The sequence below is a fragment of the Nymphaea colorata genome, chromosome 7, assembly GCF_008831285.2.
Source record: "Nymphaea colorata isolate Beijing-Zhang1983 chromosome 7, ASM883128v2, whole genome shotgun sequence".
Classification (NCBI taxonomy): domain Eukaryota; kingdom Viridiplantae; phylum Streptophyta; class Magnoliopsida; order Nymphaeales; family Nymphaeaceae; genus Nymphaea; species Nymphaea colorata.
The window spans coordinates 24,104,648-24,127,756 of NC_045144.1; the positions used below are offsets into that span (position 1 = coordinate 24,104,648).

The window sequence follows — 23,109 nt, forward strand, 5'->3', positions numbered from 1 at the left end:
CATATAATATATCTGGCGGACACACCTAGGAGTGTCAATTTTGTTAATCAAACTTTTATTTTCTTTATGCATGTTCCAACAAGGAAAAAATACTTTTATTCATACTTTTCATGTATTGATGACACATTTCCTTTTATTGCAGTAGCAATTGAATGGTTGGTAGAGTTTAAAAACTTATATATGTAATGAGTGGATTGTTGCTACATTTTGGGCATACAAGTATCCACAGTGGCATGAAAGAATAAGTTAGTGGCCATCTACCAGCCCACCCATCATTGTTGACAAAGGATGGTAGCTTTTTTCCTGCAAGCTTGTAATTAGCCTTTGACATGTTGGCATTGATGTTTGCTTATGTTAATTTCGTAGCTTTCTTCTTTTTCATATATGTTGTTACAAATTTTGATTGATGTCCAATAGCTTTCGTTGTGATATTGATCTGTATCTTATTTCCAACCTTCCTATTGTTGACATTTCCATGCAGCAATTAAGTAGACTACTAATAGTGTGAGGTAGGAGTCTAAGGGGATAGATGGGAAGTCTTTTATTTGCACAATGATTTCATTGTAGCTTGATTTGAGATCTGATTTGATAAATAATAAAATCTGGCCATGTCTGCCTTCGGATTAGATCCAAGTAATATTCCTATGTTCAGGTCAATTTGAAATAGTTTTCTTGTTCATAAACATCAAATTACTTGTGCAACCAGTAGTTGGATTTGATTATGTTGGAGATGGTAATGCTTTAATCAAAATAGATTAATTTATGCCCAGTTAGGCCAGCTAATAGCAAACAAAAATTGCAAATGGTTCATGGCTTGTTTAAGGATTTTATTTTTTTACCTAATCAGATCTTGTGATGAACTCTATTTTCCCAAATCTAATGTGAACAGTAACATTGTTATAGTGTTTTTCTTAAGCTTACTTTTTGAAATTATAGCTAATGGCAGAGCTACAAAACATGATAACATAAAAACTGTTTTAACAAATTTTCCCTGTTTAATCAATCAAAGGAATGGATTACTTGCAAGTGTAAGCTGTTTCTTTGAAAAATATTAGATACTTGACATTCTACAAGAAATGGATTACTTGTATGGAAGGAGCTTATCAAGACAATAAATAAAGTAGGTATTCAGCGTGCTGTCTGTCAACACCCAAAAACCTTTCTAGATCTTAATAGTAAAATTCGTATTACATGTCTAAGGAACCATCTGAAGGCATGTCCTAAGAGACTTAACTTAAAACTAGGCCAACAACGTTGTGTAGTTGGTGAAAGGACTAAAGACAGAATAAGTACTATTAATAATTTCAAGTTTGATTCAAATAAAAGCCAGTTTGATTTAGCTATGGTTATTCTTTATGAATATCGATTTTTTATAGTTAGTCATTTAGGCTTTCAGAAGTTTGTTAAAAGATTGCAACTACAGTTCAAGGAATTATTATGTAACACTACTAGATTGGATTGCATACAAATGTATGAAAATGAAATGACAAAATCACGTAATATTTTAGATAAGATTAATGAAAGGATTAGTCTCACATTTGACATGTAGACTTCATCTTGTAAAAAACATGGTTATTTATGTTTGATTGTACATTATATTGATAGCGGTTGGGAAATGCAAAAGAAAGTTCATAACTTTGTTGCCATTGAAACATTCATACATAAGAAAAATTCACACGTCATTACATGTTTTTTACTAAAACAAATATTGACCACAAGTTAATTTTTAATTACTTTAGATAATTGTTTTCCAAATGACAATGTGGTTACAAAATTGATGGATGGTTTCTTAAAAGGATGCACTTTCTCGTAATGATTTTTTTTTTTTCAAGTTAGATGTGTTGCTCATACTGTTAACTTAGTTGTGTAAGATAGTGTCAAAGAAATAAGTGATGTGATTGATAAAATCAAAAAACATAATACATATATTAAACAATATCTAGCTCTACATTAAATTTTTGATCAAGCAATGCATCATGTCAAAGTTGCTTGTGAAAAAAAATTATGTCTCGATGATTGAACTATGAAACTTGACATTTCTTATGTTTGATGTAGCTTTAAAATATAAAAAAGCTTTTGGTTATCTCTAAGGACTTGATCATTATTATTTTTTGACACCAAATAAGGATGAGTGAAAGAATGTTGTTCTTAGTTAAAACTGTTTAAAAATATTTTATGATGATACTAATGTCATTTCTTTGGTAAAGTATCTTGCTTCTAAGATCTTCTTTAAACAATTTTGTGACTGTAAAGATAAAAAATGATTAAATGTATCCAAATTAGATATTTGTCATTCAAATATGGTGATGAGGATGAACAAAAGGTTTGACAAGTATTGGGGTATATGCAATCTAATTTTAGCTTTTGCAATGGTTTTTTAATCTCATTACAAGGAGAAAATTCACCTTGACTATAAGCAATTTTATAAAGATAAAGCATATGGATATGTTTCTGCAATTATAAACTACATTTGTGATTTTTACGATTAGTACAAAACTATCTATGCATCAAAAACATTCTCTATTCGTTATATTGTTGCTTTTAAGACAGATAGTGATTCATTTAACTTTACATCTTTGGTTGAATTCTCTTCTCTTAAAAAGTCTATAACAAGTGTACAAGATGACTTTCTTGAAGAATCATCACAGAGTTAATGAAAAAAATCATATTTGGAGTTGTATTTCGAAGAGCATATTGATCTAAAAAATAATATAATTGATATTTTGATATGATGGAAAGTTTCATCTTAAATGGGATATGTGATATTTTGGCTATTCTAAAATCCACTATTGCATAAAAGTCAACATTTAGTATAGATGGATGCATTCTTGATATGTACAGAAGTCGATTAGGTACAAAGACAATGGAGCTTTGATATCTACACACGATTAGTTGCGAGATCAAATTGAAGGTAATTAATTTAGTATTAAGGTTTTTAAGTTTTTTTTTTGTAGCTTATTTCATTCTTTTGTGAGATGATTCTAATTTTCCTGCACATTTGCCTGAAGAGGAAGCACCATTTACATATGCAAATATTGAAACTGAGCCATAAATTAGAGGTATATATTCTTTTCGTACTTATTTACTTTATTTATATTAATTAAAACCTATAGTTATTTATGTTTATTAAGTTTATTTAATTTATTATTATTATTATTACATAGTACATGTTAATTTGATAGCATTATCTTCAATATAGTGTAAATGTGGTTGAACTATATATATCAAAATAATGAAAACATATACACATAGGCAAGTTGAGGCATTGACAGACAATCCTTGCAAGCTCGTATTAAATGGTGAAAATGTTTCCTTGTTGAGGTTGTCAAGGAATGACTCGTCTAGTCTCTTGTTGCATAAAAAAAAATACAGAAGTACAATTTTGAAAATTGAAGTTTAAATGCTCTAGAGAATGAAGTTTGATGATGCGATGTGACTTGTATGTACTTATGTTTGTTCTCACTCTTCCCTGCCCCTCCCTTCCCCCCTCCCTCCCTTTTGCTCTCTCTCAATGGGTTTGACAAATACCACCAATCAAGTTTAGTCTGATGTGAGGTTAAGGTTGGCTTTTATAGTCCATTTGGTGGTCATTATATATGTTTCTACATATTACCTTGTTGTGATTCTTATTACTTAAAATGGGTAAATCCTCGTAGGTTACATTTTGAAACATTTGACTCTTCATTCTTTCTCAAGTGATGATCAATTTTTATTTTCTTATGTATATCTATGGAGTTGGTTTGGCCTATAGCAGAAGCATGTTACACACTATTTTGTTCAAGGAAATTGTAAAAATGTATGAAAATTTTCCCTTGGTAACTATTACCTTACTAAATGGAATACAACACCAAGGTCCAACCTAAATGGCTTGGTACTTGTGATTTAACCACGCAGTTGCACTTGCCTTACAATCATTCATCATTTACTACATTACTTCAATCTTGGTACACGTTTAAAAAAATATATTTTTGGCTTACTTTATCAAATTTGACTAAGATTCAAATTCTAAGGATACATATATTTCAAAATTAGCTAATAAATAAAATTAAAAGTCGGATTTGCATATGGCTTAAAAGTCATATTTCAATTGGATTCAGATGTCACTTAAAAACCAGATTTAGATTGGATTAGGACATGACTTAAAAGTCGGGTTCAGATTGGATTCAGATATAACTTAAAAGTTGGATTCATTCTGGAATTGAATATAAAAGTTCTTTCCTTAATATCAGCATCACATGAACCCCAACATTGAAATATATTTTGATATGTTGGTCTGCTTATATCTATGCATCATGTTGATAATAAGATGACCCTGTTAACGGGCTTGGCTTACATCAGCTGTAGACTTTTTATTGACATAATAATAAAGTAATAAGATGTCAATTTTTATGTTGAAAACCATTTTTGTTATGGACGACCAAGATCGGTAGTTAACAAGTTCGCCAATGCAGATCATTGATAACACTTTGGGTTCTAAAGGTTCTGCTTGATACAATTTAAACAAAAAAAATCTACTATACAATATTATTTAAAACATGAAGCAGTGGCCTTTCACAAGTGAACTTGTTCATAAACTAATATGTGGATTATGAACTTTAAAAAAGGTTATAGTCTTGGGGGTTTATATATATATATATATATATATATATATATATATATATATATATATATATATATAGTTGGAAGAGGCATATAACCCTTCTGACATATCTGATGAATACAATTGAAGCCATTCTTTCCATTTTCATTGGACAGCCTCAATGACATCCAAAAAATAAAAAAGAAAAAAAGGTTGAGAGGGAAACACAAGGTCACCTCAATGGTCAGTCATTTCTCACCTGCTCTCTTGATTGTCATCCTCCATTGCCCAGGCAAAACAGGGTGAGCTTGTTGGAGATGGTGACTGGGTACAGGGTGACGGTTCAATCTCCATTGCCTCACAAGAAAGTGATGCACGGCAATTATTGCACTAGGTGGATGTTAAGGATTATGCTAGTCCTTCACGCTCCTTGTGTGGCATGGGGAATACTGTAACAGGAGGCTGCAATGAATTTAGTAAATCAGATGTGGTTGTTGAGCCGTTCAAGGCATAATGCAGCAGACAATTTGGGTGGCGCACGCACAAGGTAATCACTCACCCTTTAGGGACCTCCATTCATCGTCTGTGGAATCTGCTGCATGCTTTCTTAATCCCACCATAAATCGACCCATCCCCTTCTCATTTCTGGTGTCTTCTTCATCTAGCCTGTGGGCAGGATCATTATCCAACCAAGTTCAGATGTATTTCTTTATTCCTTTCACCGTTAACATGCATTTCCAATTCAGCAGCCCTCATCCCAACTATCCCTTTTACTGCGCCCTATTGAACCCATCCAGCACACTCTTCCCCTTGGTAAATTGGCATGTGAATTTCTCCATTTGCTGGGTGTGAGCCTACCAAAATCTCAAATCAAGCAGACTGAATTATTGCTTGAGAACAAGTTCTAGGTTGCTAAGACGCACCCTAGGAAGAATCCAACATCCAAAAGGAGAGACCCTGAGCATTCTGAACTGACCCTGCACTCCACCAGAGCTCGTAAGCCCAAACTCATTTTTGAATAAATTTGCAGATTTGGTGATTGCATTACTTTTATCTCTCGTGATTCTTGGGCTGTGTTTCTCGAAAATAAGGATGGACTAGCTGTTAATGAGCCTAAGGTCCTCATTAAAATGGTTGGATAGAAGTCTAATATTTGGTCATCATGTAACAAAGCTTTCCAATTTTTTCAAGATAGGAACGATGACATTACACAAGGACAAGCGGCTTTTCAGTGGATGGTGTCTTCATCGGGTGTTTTCTAAGGGACACATTATGGGGGACAGGGCCATCACCAAGGCATAGTTTATTACTTTGTTCATCTTACAGGATTGGTTCTCATGGACCATTACTTAAAAGGATAGGATTCCATGCACATGGCTAGTTGGCATTGCCTTTGTAGAACAGAGGAAAACATCACTCAGTTGTTTTGGGACTCCCCAGTTATGAGGAAGTTTATGACAGAACATCGCATTTACCAAGAGTGATTGTCAGAAGTGACTCCAGGATTTGGGACCTAATTATGGAATCATACGAGATCAGATGAGCAAAAACATGCTACAAGACTATGGAGGACTTAGTTGGCTCTAACATGGTGACACATATGGCTGGTTATAAATGATGTATTTTTTTGAAGACTATGGAGGACTTAAGTTCAATTTTTGGCTCTAACATATGGGTGGAATTCTCGTGGGTGAGTTGGGTGTTATTTCTGTTCTATGATTTTTTGCGCCCGGTGTGTGACATCATGTAGGTTTTCAACATCCTGTTGGACTCTACTTTAGTAACATTGATCTAATTTTTCTACTCTCTCTCTCACTCTCTCTTTTTCTCTCTCTCTCCCTTCTTCATCTTGCTCTCTCCTTTTCTCCACTTTTTCTATCCCTTTCCCGCCCTTCCTCCTCCCAATGGTCGGATAACTGGATTCTAAAAGGATAGCTCAAGAAAGAAACTTCTATTATCTTGCAAGGAGGAAGAAGAAGAAGACAATTTACATGATAGTTTACACCACTATATATAGTTTACAATTGAGAGACATTTAAGGAAGGATAGCTCATAGCCCTACTGGATCTGCAAAGATTTTCTGTTTCTCTGATCTGATCTCCACTGAAGATTCTCAATCATCTGCTATATTTTAGCCATGATCTCTTCTTGCCATTATCTCTTCTCCTTGACTTGAGGGATTTCCTTAACACGCTCCCTCAAGCTGAATGGGGGTTCCACAATATTCAGCTTGGTTCTGAAATGTCTGAAAGAACTACAGCTGAGTGCCTTTGTTAAACCATCGGCTAGTTGTTCGTTTGTCCGAATGAATTTTATTTGTCCTGTACAAAATGAAAATGAACTTCAATGTGTTTGGTGTGTGCATGAAATACAGGGTTTCTTGCAAGACATAATGCTCCAAGATTATCATACCATAGTATAGGTGGTTGAACCACCTTTTCTCCTAGTTCCTGAAGGAGAGATTTTAGCCAAAGCACTTCTACAGCAGCACACGCGAGGGACTTGTATTCAGCCGCAGTGCTAGAACGAGCAACAGTGTGTTGTTTTCTAGAAGCTCAAGATACAACGTTATTGCCTAAAATGTGACAAATCCCCCAGTTGATTTTCAATCCCCAAAACTTCCACCCCAATCAGCATCAGTGAAGATGCTAAGCTGCAGTGATGGAGATGGAACCAATTTAAGAGCATAGTGACTGGTTCCATTAAGATAGCATAGGATTCGCTTTACTATAGTTCAATGACCAGCCGAAGGTGTATGCATGAATTGGCATGCTCTGTTGACAGCAAATGCAATGTCAGGTCGCGTAAGAGTAGCATATTTCAAGGCCCCAACTATGCTGCAATAGAGAGATGGATCATGAAACAACCAATCATCCTGGTTTTTAGTATTAGTTGGGCTCATTGGAGAAATAGATGCTTTGGATGTACTCATATTTGCTCAGAGGATAATATTTTTGATATATTGTTGTTGACATATATATAAGGCATTTTCTATTCGAGTGACCTCAACTCCAGGAAAGTTGGATAATTGTGTTAAATCTTTGACAAAAATTCTTGCCCAAGCTGCTGAATTATTTTGGAAATACAAGTGGAAGAAGACCCAGTAACAATCAGATCATCAACATAGACTAATAAGAATAATCTTACTTCCCCTTTGGTGTAGATGAATAGCGAAGGATCGGATTGAGAAATCTGGAATCCAAGATTTTGTAAATAGAAACTGAGTCGAGAATACCATGCTCTTGGTGCCTGTTTGAGGCCATAGAGTGATTTGTCAAGTTTGCAAACATAAGTAGGATGTTGAGGATCAACAAAACCATCAGGATGGGCCATGTAGACGTCCTCATCAAGATAGCCATTTAAAAATGCATTGTCAAAGTCTAGTTGACATAGATCTCATCCAAATTGCATAGCCATGGTAAGAAGGACCCTGATTGTCGTGGGTTTAACATGGGAGTAAAAGTCTCCTGATAATCAATGCCAGCTTCTTGTAAGAATCCTCGAGCAACCAGTAGTGCTTTATATCGAGCGATGGACCCATCGGCATTACGCTTGATTTTATACACTCATTTAGAGCTGATGACATTGTATTCTGGTAGAGGTGGAACTAGGTGCCATGTTTGATTTTGTTGAAGCATAGTGAATTCCTTGAGCATTGCTTGCTGCCATAGTTTATTGGTGGAAGCTTCTTTCCGAGTCATGGATTCCTTTGATTCAATTGCTCCAATAAGTGCCTTGGGAGTTAATGACCCAGTCATTGACCTAGTTGTCATTGGGTGAGTATGATAAAGTGGGCTTGAGATAGGTAGGCCAATTTCTCTGTTATAGCTTGTCTCTTGTGATAGCAACGATTCGTGATTGACATTATTAGAATCTGTAATATCTTGAGCAACCAGAGATATCGCTCCCTCATTGGAAAACAATAAATTTGGTTGAAGAGCTGAAGTAATGTCATGGAGATCATCTTGATCTTGCATAACTGGAGACGTAATGGTAACATTAGGTAGAACAATACCTTGAGGAGGCAGATGGTTAATATAATCATTGTCAAGACTTTTTTCTGCTTGATACCAGAGTTGAAGTTCCTTTTCCACGTCATCCTTGGATAGCAAGACCTCATGAGAAGAATGATCTTCAAGGGGTGCCTCATCAAATGTTACATGACGAGTGACAATATTATTTGTAGACTTTCATCAAAGCAGAGATATCCTTTTTGTCTGCTCGCATATCCGAGAAAAGTGCATTTAACAGTCTTGGGTTGAAATTTCAAGCAATTGGTGGGAGTAGGAAGGGGATAGCATTTTGAACCAAAAACTTGTATATGACCATAGTGTGGTGGCTGTCCAAACAATTTTTGAAAAGGAGATTGACGATCTAACTTAATAGTCGGAAGCCGATTAGTAATATATATGGTTGTTCTACAAGCATCAATCCAAAAAGAATATTTTAATCTTCAATCATGCATCATACTGAGAGCAGTTTCTACGACATGTCTGCTCTTGCGTTCAACTATTCCATTCTGCTCAGGGGTATATGGACATGAAAAACGATGTAAGATACCATTCGCTTTACAAAACTGGCGCAGCTCATTATTACAAAACTCTTCTCCATTATCTGATTGGATAGTGGATATGTAATATCCTAGTTACTTCTCCACAAATAATCTGATTTTTGAAGCATTCAGTAACCTCAAATTTTGCCTTCAACGAAAAAATCTAGAAGTAATGAGAAAAGTTATCCACAATGAGCATGAAATATCTGAATCCATCTCTATCCTCCATAGGGGCTGGTCCCCAAACGTCGATATGCAAGGTTTGTAATGGACAAGTAGCACGAAATTCAGAAGTAGGGAAAGGCTGTTTGTGAGATTTTCCAATGAGGCACCATTCACACAATCTAGAGCCTTTGGAACATTTTATTGAAATAAAACTATGTGAATTGAGAAAATTAACAATAGTTTTATTTGCATGGCCTAATTGCCTATGCCACAAAGAAAAATTTACAGAATTATAATGTAATGGAAACCAACTACTGAACATTGTTGCTCCTCTTCTTGTGCCTTCTCTTGATGCAGAAATTAGATATAGTCCATTAGGTTGCTTTGGTCCCCGAAGTAGTGCCTTCCCCGTTCCTTCCCCATCTATAGATCCTTTATAATAAATTTATGAGGTAAGAACTCAAAAGTGCAACTATTATTAGATGTAAACTTTCCCAAAGATAATAAATTATGAGCAATTATAGGAACATGTAATGAGTTCTTGAGCTGAAAAAAACTTCCATCCATGTTAATAGATAAATCTCCTTTATGAGAAATAGACAGATGGCAGCCATTACTGATCATAACACCGCTTGATTCAGCATGTGTTGTTTTGTTTTTCATCGTGTCATCATTGGCTACAATGTAATTTGTAGTGCTAGTGTCGGGGTACCAATATTCTTGTGCAGTTTCTTGAATATTCATAGCGGAGAATGCCTGAGGAATATCATACCATGATCTAGCAGAATGTCCCTTTCTGCCACAATATTGACATATAATAGAATTTTTCTGATATCCTTTTCTAGAATCATAGTTATATTGGGATTGATTGTTGGTGTTACCTCAATCTTGATTTTGAGCTTGGTATCCTCGTCCCTGTCCTTCGAATCGTCCTGCACTATGACTGCCACCAAATCCACATCCTCTTCGTCGATTGTTGAAGCTGCTGAATGCAGTCCGGTTTTCCAGTTGTGGCATATTTTGACATGTCTCTCTTTCAGGCAATAGAGACTTGAGTAAATTGAGTAGCAGGGACAGAGGAGAAAGATGATGCCATTTGAACAAATCAAAAAAAGAATTCAAGATTGAAAGCCTAGATTCGTCACTATATTTTAGTAGAAAATCCAATCAAGGTCTACGTATGTCCTCGTCATAGGCTTCTGCAGAATTACAGCAGCTGGCAATAGAAGATAAATTGGGCGTTCTCAGCTGCTAACTTGATTTGAGCTGAAATTGCTCCAGGATGATCCTCAAACAGTCAGGATTGGAGTCGTATTCAGCTCGACAGCAATCTCCTTCAACAGAATGAGCTGTAGACATATTCTCTGCCGCCTGTCACCGGCAGACGCATATCAGCCACAGGACAGAGTCTAAGCACTAGTGACTCTTTCAAAATCAAGTGCTCCTTCCTCGATGCTCCAAAAAAAAATTTCAAATGCACTAGTGGCTCTTTCTATGTTTTTTAATGACAGAAAAGTTGATATATCGAGGCTATTGAAAATCTTCCTTTCTCTCTCTTTAGACAATGTTCAGTACAGTTGTTGGGTTTGTCTTAACATAATTGTCGCGATTTAAATGTCCCATAATAATGCGAGTACCCCACAAGGAAAATGATGGATGAGAGAGAAAGTTCAGATGAGAAATTAGAGAGAACGTACTAAGGATGGAGGAGTCTAGCTAGTTAACAGAGAGTGAGTTGAATATATTTGACAAAAACTTGCATAGAAAATATTAAGTGCATAAAAAACATTGCCCCAAAACTTGTGTGGGCTTCTCTAGTATTGAATTATTGTGCTTCTTCATTCCGAGTGGTTGTAGTGCACTTGGTGGCAAGGGGATCCACCTTGATGGGCTCTCAAGTTCAAATCCTGTGGTCGTTGTTACGACTCAACGTGCTCAATCTATGGATCGTAATAGATCCCAACACAAGCTCTATGAACCATAAGGGTGATAGGCACACGTGAAAGGAAGTTGCCTTTCTTCGGGGGGGGGGGGGAGGCGCGTGGAAAAAAACCAGTCCCCAAGACAAAACAAAAGAATTATTGCGCTTCTTCAATTAATAATGCAGAATTTAAAGCGTGCGGTAAAGATCATTTGATATCTTCATTGAGATATTTTGGATAGCTATTCTTCAGCATGTATAAATACATTTATTTAGGAACTGAATTCAAAAGAAAAAGGGGAACTGATTTCAAAAAGATATATTTTAATAATTAATTTCAATAAGTTTGTTTTTTTTCTATTACCCAAGTGGTCTGGTTTTACTAAATTTTCTCTCTCTCTCTATATATATATATATATGTGTGTGTGTGTGTGTGTGTGTGTGTGTGTGTGTGTGAATGCGTGAGAGTGTAGAATGACTGGTATATACCAGACCACTTACATAAGGGATAAAAACCAGACCTCTTAAATTCATGTTAAAAAGTGTTTTGAACAAAGTATAAACTTTCTCATCTATTTATAAACACTAACTTAACATAAATCTTGCTTTAATTTAGGTCATTTTTGTAAAAAAATTGATCTTTATACTAGAAAAAATTTTATCTTATAAGAGCAATTCATTTTTTTATTATTAAAAAGACATAATTTAAGCAAAAAATAACTAACTTAATAATTAATTTCAATAGGTCTGCCTTTTGTCTATTACCCAAGTGGTCAGTTTTACCAGACCACTTTAATTCTTTTGCTAAAAAATTATTTTAAATAAAATATAAACATCCTAATATATTTATAGAAACTATTTTGACATAAAACATGCTTTCAATCAAGTTGGTTTTATGAAAAATGTTCAATTTTCTATTATCAAAATGTTGATGCTATCAAAGTAATTCATTTTTGCTTAAGCACTACTAAAACCCAAAAAATGATCAACTTAACAATATTTTGCATCAACCTATCCTAATTCAGATCATATTGGTAAGGTTAGATTTAAAAAAAAATTACATTAAATATCATATTTAAAAGATTTGATTTTTGTCATTAATATGGTTTCTACCAGTTATATATATATATTTGATTATTTATTTATATTTATATATATATATATATATAATAAGTGAGCAGCTTCATGACACTCACTGTGTAGCGGCACACTCAACATGGAGCATCCAAAATCGATCGGACACTCAAGTTTTTTAAAAAAATAAAAAAAAAACTTTTGGGGAGGTAACGGCTTCCTCCGCTGCAACCCAATGGTGCCATGGATGTCTAGTCCGGGACTGCCAGCTGGGTTGTCGCCGACTGTCCTGTAAATTCCTTGGTAGGAATTAAGATCCAAGCATCACTAGTTTTTGCGGGATACCTTAAGCTGATGTTATAGTCGTATTCCCCAAAAAGAATGCTTAAACAACCATAAAAGAGTCCAAACAAACACAAAACTGCTGAAAATCAGAATCACAGGGCTGCGAGCATAAGATCGAGTTTCGAACACCAATGTTGCAGCAATATATATCAAAATGTATACTAAAAATTCAGAAAATAAGAGACCAATTTATGTGGAAAAACCTCCAATAATGGGGTAAAAAACCACGGGCAAGAGAGATATATATTTATACTTCAAAGAGGCAATACAACTACGTTGTTCTTCTTGCAAAGAATAGCATAAATCATTCTCAAGAATGAATGCACAAGAAAAGAAATCACCATATGTTCTTCTTTTCTTTCACTTGTTTTCTTCACTTTCTCTCTCTACACTTGAACCCACACGGCTGCCCAAATCCACAACCGTGCTCTTCTTCCTCTTCTCCTTCTCTTCCTTGCCTTCCTCTTCCCCTTCTCCTTGCTGTGTGTGAGTCACGAGGGAAGAGCCCTCTTTTCTTTCTTCAAAAGAGTCAAAAACAAGAGAGAGAGAGAGAGAGAGACGTGAGAGTGAATGGGTTAGGGCACCATCGGGTGCCCTCCCCTTTTTCTTTCCACCCGGGTCGGGTCCTCACTTGAGGCTGGACCCGACCCACCAAACTCCTCCTCCAGCCTCAAGAGAGGGAACATACATGCAAAATGGACAAAAATTAATACACTGCCTTAAAGGCAGTCATCTTAACTAAGTCTCTATGCATGTCATGCTTCTCTTTAGGTAGAGACTTCGTCATTATATCTGCAGGATTCTTCTCTATATCTATCTTCTCTAACTGAATCAGTTTTTGCTCAAGCACATCACGAATCAAATGATATTTGACATCAATCTGCTTGGTCCTTGAGTGGAACGCTGAATTCTTTGACACGTGTATAGCACTTTGGCTATCACAATGCAACACATAGGTCTTCTGACTAAGGCATATATCGTGAAGAAAACTCTTCTTCCACAACAACTCTTTACAAGATTCAGTTGTTGCAATATATTCTGCCTCTGTAATGGAAAGAGCAACACACTTCTGCAACCTGGACTGCTATGATACAACTCCCCCTGCAAAAGTAAAGACATAACCAGAAAGAGACTTTCTAGAGTTCACGTTACCTACCATGTCTACATCAACAAATCCTTGTATCTCTGGATTAGGTTCACCAAAACATAAAGAGTAATTGTAAGTATGTTTAAGATGCCTTAGGATCCACTTCACTGCTGCCCAATGCTCCTTGCCTGAATTTGACAAGAACCTACTAACTACACTAACTGTGTAAGCCAAGTTTGGGTGTATGCAAAGCATAGCATACATAAGACTCCCTACTACGGAGGCATATGGTACCTTCTCCATTCTTTCTTTCTCATCTATTGATGATGGACATTGCTCATTTTTCAATTTAAAATGTGCTGTTAAAGGTGTACTTACTGTGTTGGCATCTTTCATGCTGAACTTGCTAAGCACCTTCTCAATGTATTTCTCTTGTGATAACCACAACTTCTTGGCCTTCATATCACGAACAATCCTCATGCCTAACAATTGATGTGCTGGCCCCAAGTCTTTCATATCAAAGAACTTGCCAATATCCTTCTTCAATTGACTAATCAATTGAGAGTCCTGTCCAACAATAAGCATGTCATCTACATATAACAACAAGATAATGAAGTTACCTGGTGAGAACTCTCTGATGTAGACACAATGATCTACAGCTGACCTGCGATACTTTTAATTTATCATAAAAACATGAAATTTCTTGTACCAAGTGCTTGTTTAAGTCCATACAAGTTCTTCTTTAACTTGCAAACCATATGGTTCTTCCTAGCAATCACAAAACCTTCTGGATCTCTACGAAGAAAAGCAGTTTTTACATTTAACTGCTCCAACTCCAAGTCTAGATATGCCGCCAAACCAAGTATTACCCTGATAGATGACATTTTAACCACAGGAGAAAAAATTTCATCAAAATCAATACCTCTTTCCTGCTTGAAACCTTTCACCACTAACCGAACTTTGTATCTCAACTTGCCTTGACCTTCATTTTTAAGCTTGTAGACTCATTTGTTCTGCAACACTTTCTTACCTTTTGGTAGCTCTACCAAATCAAAAGTGTGATTCTTATATAGAGAATTCATCTCTTCATACATAGCTTGAACTCATTCATCTTTATGTACATCATCTAGCACATCTGCATAGAATTCTGGTTCTCCACTATCTGTAAAGATAATATATTTATTAGTAGAATATCTAGTAGATGGTATACGTGTTCTTTTACCTCTTCCCAATTGTTCCTCAATTGGTTATGAATGAGGAGGAAGCTCCCCCTCCAACTCATGCTCATGATCAGTTTGAGTCTCCATAGGGCTGCTATCTATATACTGCTCATCTGCCTCTCTTTCATCTTCCTCTACATTTTCATCAGTCTCACCGTGCTCAGATGAAAGTTCCTCAGGTTCTGCATAAGTTGGCTCATGAACACCACTAGCATTCACACATGATTATTTGTCACCCATGACATCTTCAATCGTCTGATCCTCTCTGAAGTCAACATCACGACTCCTGTAGATTTTGTCATTTTTTGGATCTTATAACCTGTAACCAAATTCATCATCTGCATAACCAAGAAATATTAGAGAAATAACTTTATCATCTAGTTTGGTTCTTTGTTCTTTAGGTATATGCATAAAAGTTTTGCAACCAAAAACTTTGAGATGATCATACTTAACCTCTTCATCTGACCAAACTTTCTGTGGAATATCTCCATCTAGAGGCACTGAAGGAGACCTGTTTATCAAATAAACTGCATTACGCATTGCCTGTGCCCAAAAATACTTGGGCAACTTAGAGCTAGATAGCAAACTTTTAAGTCTCTCAATTATAGTTCTATTCATCCTTTCTGCAACTCCATTATGCTATGGAGTATAGAGAACTGTCTTTTCATGTCTAATACCATGCTTTAGACAATACTCTCGTAAAAAAGATGCTATGTACTCACCACCATTATCTTTACGCAAACTCTTCATCTTCTTACCAGTCTCACGCTCAACCGCTGCATAAAAAGTCATGAAGATACTACTTACTTCACTTTTGCTTTTCATTGTAAAGGCACATACCTTCCTAAATGCATCATCAATAAATGTAACAAAATATGATGCTCCACCTTTAAATGTCACATTTATAGGTCCACATACATCTGAATAAACTAAATCGAAAACATCCTTAGTTTTTGAAGAATGCTTTTTCTGAAAGGAAATTCGATGCAACTTACCAACCAAACAATGATCACAAGGAGATAACTGTGCACCATCTGCCTTTGGTAATAAATTCTTCTTGGTAAGCAAATCGATTCATCTTTGACTCATGTGACTTAACCTCTTATGCCACAAATCTGACGAAGTACCAACAGTAGCTGCATTGACATCCACACTACTAATTCGAGACTTCATCCTATAAAAAGAGCCAAATCTCTAACCTCTAGCCAACACTAGTGCCCGCTTTGTCAGTTTCCATCCTGTCTCACTAAACGAAGTACAATATCCATCTTCACTTAGTTTTCCTATAGAAATCAGATTCATTCTAAGATCTGTAACATGTCTTACATCTCTCAAAGTCAACTTGCATCATGTGCTTGTCTCAATGCAAACATCTCCTATCCCAACAATCTTCGAGGTGTCACTGTTGCCCATGTGAACTACTCGAAGATCACCTACTCTGTAGGATAAGAACAACTTTCTACATGGTGTGCCATGATACGATGCCCCAGTATCTAAAATCCATGTAGAATCATCATTCTGAACTGCAAGACAATCATTTTCTTCAGATAAAAACAATACTACCTCATCATCTGAAGCAACTGCAATATACTCTTTTGACTTCACATTCTCTTGACTCTTATTTTTCTGTTCTTTTTCTTCTTTCCATTTTCTGCAATCAATCTTCTTGTGCCCTGGAATACCACAGTGAAAACATTTACTTGTCATCTTGGGTCTTGATTTGGACCTAGAGTTTGATCTATCATGCCATTTGTTACGGTTCTTCTGTCTGCCCCTATCTTCCATCACTAGCACTTGCAAGCTACCAGTACCAAGAGACTTTCTCTTTATTTCTTCATTTAGAATGCTGCTAGTTACATGCTTCATCGTAAGCACATCATCTGGAGCGGAGTTGCACAAAGAAACAACTAAAGTATCCCAACTGTCGGGAAGAGAACTGAGCAATAAGAGTGTCTGTAACTCATCATCTAATATCATTTTCAAGGCTGACAACTGATTGATTATACTCTGCACTTCATTCAAATGTTCTGACACTAGTTTTCCCTCTCTAAGTTTCAAATTTACCAATTGTCTAATCAAGACTGGCGCGGGGGAAGTGCTCTGTCCGCTAAGAACCCGGGTCGAGTCCTTGGGCATCACTTGCCCGCTCCAGACGTGCTTCAGTCCCTGGCCCGTAAAAGGGCCCGAAGCAAGCTCAGTTCACCCAGGGGGGAGGGTGACGAGGGGGGGCCTGTGGCCTCTCTTAGGGCGGTGGAATGAACCACTCACCCTAAATAAAAAAAAAAAAAAGAAAGCTTTGTTCCCAACTGTTTTCCTCTTGTAAAGATCATGCAACTTCTGCCATAAAGACTTTGTGCTCGTCTCTGCGGATACCAAATGAAAAACACAATCATTTAACCATTGTCTGATGGTGCCAATGGTTTTCTTGTCCAATAACTTCTATTTTTCGTATGTCATATTCGCTGGCTTCTAGTCTCAATGGGTGAATACAGGTCTTTACAATACAGCAAATCTTCCATTTTAGCTTTTCATATGGTCCAATTATTCCCATTTAGAGAGACCATCCTAGTGGGGGTCGACTTCATCCTTCAATAAGAATGCACAACCAACTTCGCGCTAACCTAGCTCTGATACCACTTTGTTATAGTCGTATTCCCTAAAAAGAATGTTTCAACAACAATAAAAGAGTCTAAACCAACACAAAACTGCTGAAAATCAGAATCACAGGGCTGTGAGCATAAGATCGAGTTTCCAATACCAATGTTGCAGCAATATATATCAAAATATATGCTCAAAATTCAAAAAATAAGAGACACCAATTTACGTGAAAAAACCTCAAATAATTGGGTAAAAAACTACGGACAAGAGATATATATATTTATTCTTCAAAGAGGCAATACAACTACGTTGTTCTTCTTGCAGAAAATAGCATAAATCATTCTTAAGAGTGAATGCACAAGAAAACAACAAGAAAAGAAATCACCGTATGTTCTTCTTTTCTTTTCCTTGTTTTCTTCATTTTCTCTCTCTACACTTGAACCCACACAACTGCCCAAACCCATAACCGTGCTTCTTCTTCTCCTTCTCCTTCTCTCTCTCTCTCTACACTTGAGCCACGAGGGAAGAGCCCTCTTTTCTTTCTTCAAAAGAGTAAAAAACGAGAGAGAGAGAGAGAGAGAGAGAGAGGGACGTGAGAGTGATGGGGTTAGGGCACCGTCAGGTGCCCTCCCCTTTTTCTTTCCACCCGGGTCGGGTCCTCACTTGAGGCTGGACCCGACCCAACAGCTGAAGCTTTTGTGGAATGGACAGGAGGCATCTCCACTGAAACGTAAAGACATTTACAATCATATCAGGAAGAGAGACCCATTTTTTATATACATGTTCTAAAAGAAGCTCCCAACTATTGATAGAATCCAGAGGTGTGGGGTATTACTGGCGAACGGCTAGGGATGAAGATTGAAGAAATAGTTGACCATGTGTTGCTGTGTTCCTGAAAATGTAGGTTGGCAGAACCCGGTGTAGGGCTCAGCATCAGGCCGGAACAGGTTGGCCTAGGGCTGACCCGAAGCTCTTGCTGGTGGCCCAAGCCGGTCCCCTTAGCTATCAGGCCAACTCGGACCATCAATACCGGACTTTGTGGTTTTTTTAAATTGCAGGGCCAGCTCCGCCTAGTGTTTTTTTTTTTTTTGCGTCTGGCCGGCTCATGTGTCAAATAACCTACGAAAGACCTACTCATCATGGGACCGATACCTAACTATCCATCATGTACCCGGCCCACTGCCCACCCTTAATCGGGTGATTGGTGGGTCGGATGCTCAATATTAATGTTCGTACCAACATGTTCTTCTTGAAAGAAAGGAAAGAAAGGATGGAAGCGGAAGTTACACATACTTTTGGTGAAGAAACGTAGGTCTATGTATCTTAAGAGTCTAAAACTTGTGGAAAGAAAGAAATGCAGGCTTACATTATTGTACAGGGGTAGTTAACGCTGCACAAGTCAAGACAACTTGGATTCAACTTCAAGTGCCTTGAAACAACTCGGCTTGACGTCAATTTGTTTATAAACAAGTTAAGTTTGAGTTTAAATTTATATTTGGAATGTCAAACGAGTCAAGCTCGGAGTTGTAAAATGAGTTAACGAATTAAATGAGTTAAAAAACTATATAGATTCATATTGTGAAGTTGGATTTTTTATTTGGATATGACTTGTCATCATTCGTATTCAAATTGGACTTTGAATCTGAGCTAGTATATGAATATTTAAAAAAAAAATAGATACCAATATATCTAATTCAAATCTGATCCATTGGTATCCCTATTAATGAAGAACATATGATTTGCTAATGTGTTGCATTTCTCGGACTTGTTTGCATGGTGTTGCTGCTGGTTAGGATGGAGAAGAGCATGGTAGCATGCATGCACCGAAATTGTTCAATAGAGGTGGTTTGGTTGGAAACTCGATTCATATCCAATATATTGACATCCCCTTTGTTGCCCCCGAGTCCCCGACATTATATATATATAGGACTATACTTGGACGGGTGTGCAAGTTAAAAATTTTTCAATAGCTTTAAAACTTGTGACAAAAAAATTAATCATTCATCGAAATATTCTTATCATATATCCAAATGAACAGACCATTTCAGAACATGAGTTTTCCGACACTTTGCAATAGCTAGAACTTATGGAATGACTGACCATAGGCTTGAAGTCGACGGAAGGTGATGACAAAAAGGACCTGCAATTTAATGAGGAAAACAACTCCAATAACAAGAATAATTCAAAGGGCGTTAATTGCTGTCACCACCAGCTTCCTCACCACGGCCATAATTAATTTAAGAACGGCCCACCAACTTGATGCTCGGCGTACGATCTATCTGCATTGACCGAACCGGTACCGGAAATTAACCTTCGTTTCGACGGTACTTTTCCTAATCCTTTTTACATCTTCACAAAAAATATGGGCGTGTTCCTTCCCAATTCATATAATATCTTATACAATCCGAATTGGTAATTCTGAGCTAATTGGTAAGAAGATTATAAAAAAAAAAGACTAGTATAATCATTTCTTAAATAAATGATCCAAAATCATTTGAAAACCACATTGTTAATTAGCCTCTTGTGGAAATATTCAAGGAAAGTGAAAAGATATTAATGGTGTGTATCTTGGTACATGCAAGATTTAAAAATTATGCTATTGTTAAATGTTCCACAGTAATTTTTCCATTTCACTGCATCTGCATGTCCTTGAAATGAGAGCAAATAAATATTTTATTTGATCTTCTTTTTAGTTTTTATTCCTTTTCAAGGTAACCCTTTTGTTGGTTCATTTAAAATCCAAAATTGAGATTCTCATAGCCAGCAAGAATTATAAATTCCAGCCATTCGTCCTTGGTCCCTTCCTATCCATACATAAAGAGAGCTCCATACACCAAATGGTGAGGACGAATCCCTTGTGAATATTTATGTGATCTTCATCTATCTTCTGTATCATGGCACTTCAGAACTCAAGGTTTCTCCTCTTCTTCCTTCATCTTCTAGCTCATATCTGCAGCTCACCTGCAACTTCCACGAATAGCACCTTTCGTTTCAATCGCTTCCGCCCATCAGATCTGAGTCTATCTGGCTCTGCAACTGTTATCAAAACCGGGGCCCTTCGCCTAACTGACTGTCAGCTTACGAGGGATGATCCAGGAAAAAACGGCCACGCATTTTACCCAACCACTCTGCAATTCAAAAACTCTGAGAATGCTAAGACAAATCAATCGTTCAGTACTCGTTTCGTGTTCGAAATTGTATCGGAGCTCCAGGAGTCAGGTGGCCATGGCTTCGCCTTCATCGTGGCGCCCTCCACCAACTTCTCCGGAGCCATGGGAGACCGCTATCTCGGCCTCTTCAACCAGGGGAACAACGGAAACCAAAGCAATCATACATTTGCAGTTGAATTCGACACAGTTCAACAAGCAACTTTGAAGGATAAAGATGCAAACCATGTGGGCGTCGACGTTAACAGTGTGATATCCTATGCCTCTGCACCTGCTGCTTACTATACGGAGCTTGGCAGGAAAGAAAATGTGATTCTGGACAGCCGGACGCGCATTCAAGCATGGATTGAGTACGATGGCAACGAGAAGCAGCTGAATGCCGCCATAGCTCCATTGTCACACCCACTCAAACCTAACCGTTCCCTCATATCATATCCCATCGATCTATCTCCTGTTTTGAACGAACACATGTATGTTGGCTTCTCTTCTGGTACGCTAGCTCTAGCAAGCAAGCACTATATCTTGGCATGGAGCTTCGCGATGGACGGAAAAGCACCAGAACTGGACCTCTCAAGCCTTCCCTCTATTCCTCGTGATCGTACTCCTCCTCTCAAGCCTTCCCTCTATTCCTCGTGATCGTACTCCTCTGTGGAAGTCGTTTAAGTTATTCTTGTCCGTTTTTGTAGCATTAGGGGCTCTGTTGTTGCTCATCATCACTGTTATCATTTCTTATTGGATCAAAAGGAAGAGGAAGCTGACGTCTGAGAAGATAGAAGGATGGGAGATGGACTACCCACATAGGTTCCCGTACAGGGAACTCTACAGGGGAACCAACGGTTTCAAGCAGGAGTTGGGGAGAGGAGGTTTTGGCGTTGTCTACAAAGGTGTGCTGCCCAGAAGCAGAATGGAGGTTGCAGTCAAGAGAGTATCACATGATTCAAAGCAGGGGATAAGGGAGTTTGTCGCAGAAGTATCCAGCTTGGGGAGGATGAGGCACAGAATCCTGGTCCAATTGCAGGGTTGGTGTAGAAGAGGTGAAGAGCTGCTTCTCGTCTATGAATTCATGCCAAACGAGAGTCTGGATAGCCATCTTTTTGAGATGAAACGGAGCAGCCTCGGTTGGGAGCAGAGATTCAATATTGTAAAGGGAATTGCTTCCGGCCTGCTGTATCTTCACGAAGAGTGGGAGCAAGTCGTCGTGCACAGAGATGTTAAAAGCAAGTAATGTGTTGTTGGATGGTGATCTCAACGGCAGGTTGGGTGATTTTGGACTCGCCAGACTCTATGATCATGGGACCAATCCCAAGACTACCCACATAGTCGGGAGTTTCGGTTACATGGCGCCGGAGCTGTCCCGCACCAGCAAGTCCACGACGAGGTCCGATGTCTACTCTTATGGCGTCCTTCTCCTGGAGGTGGCCTGTGGAAGGAGGCCCATTGAACGAGAGAGGCCCCCTGAGGAGGTTGTTCTGGTGGAGTTAGTCCGTTCGCTGTGGAAGGGTGGGCGAATACTGGACGCGATGGACAAGAGGCTGGGGAATAACTACGTGGTGGATGAAGCAGAACTTATTCTGAAGCTGGGCGTGCTCTGTTCACAGTCAGCACCGGAATCAAGGCCAACCATGGGGCAATTGACTCAGTTTCTTAATGGTGAGGCCTCCTTACAAGAATATCTAAGGTACAAGGATCTGATTATTCAAGAAGATGCCAGCATGGACCAACTGATGCTGCACAATCCTTCGTCGGGGAAGGTATCTATATCATCAACCTCAGGAAACTCAGGCTCATAAATTATGCAGACAACTCCAGCATCTCATTGCAGTGACATCAGTTGAAGCCATTGATCAAGTTGTGAAGCATTCTGTAGTTCTGAATAGGACACTCTGCTTGAGGTTCCACATGACCGGTTTGGTTGTGAGAACTCTTGTTTTTAGTTGTTTTTTAATAATCTGGTCACCCTATACCATTTCCCAGTCCACGTATAGGTATCGCCTACCACAATGTGTATACATAATCGAATTACAGCACTTTACATAATATTATTTTTAATTCTCTAAACTCGATCAGGAGTTCACCACCTTGACCTAGTCCACCGCTTAAATAGTGAAGAAATGATCACGGCTTCTCATTTCCCCCATTGTTTTAACGTTACTTCTTCTCGTTGCATTTTATATGTTTTAAAAATTATATTATTCTCAATATGAACTTAATTTCCACTAACAATTATATATTTTACGTTCTACTCGTTAAGATGCTCTTTATTTGTTTATACTTTCTTGCATCCACCGTCCTCCACCCCCGCTTTTTTTTAATTTGTTTCTACTTATATAGTTATTCTTTATACAGTTATTCTATAAGCAAGTGTTTTTCCCCTTAGTTAAGCCATGGGTTGAGTAGTGTC

The 23,109-nt window shown here is 37.6% G+C and overlaps 1 pseudogene; it reads left to right on the plus strand.

Annotated features, from left to right (window-relative positions):
- Positions 1–20,442: 20,442 nt before the first annotated feature.
- On the plus strand, positions 20,443–22,694 carry LOC116257238 (L-type lectin-domain containing receptor kinase IV.2-like; annotated as a pseudogene).
- The last annotated feature ends 415 nt before the right edge of the window (positions 22,695–23,109 follow it).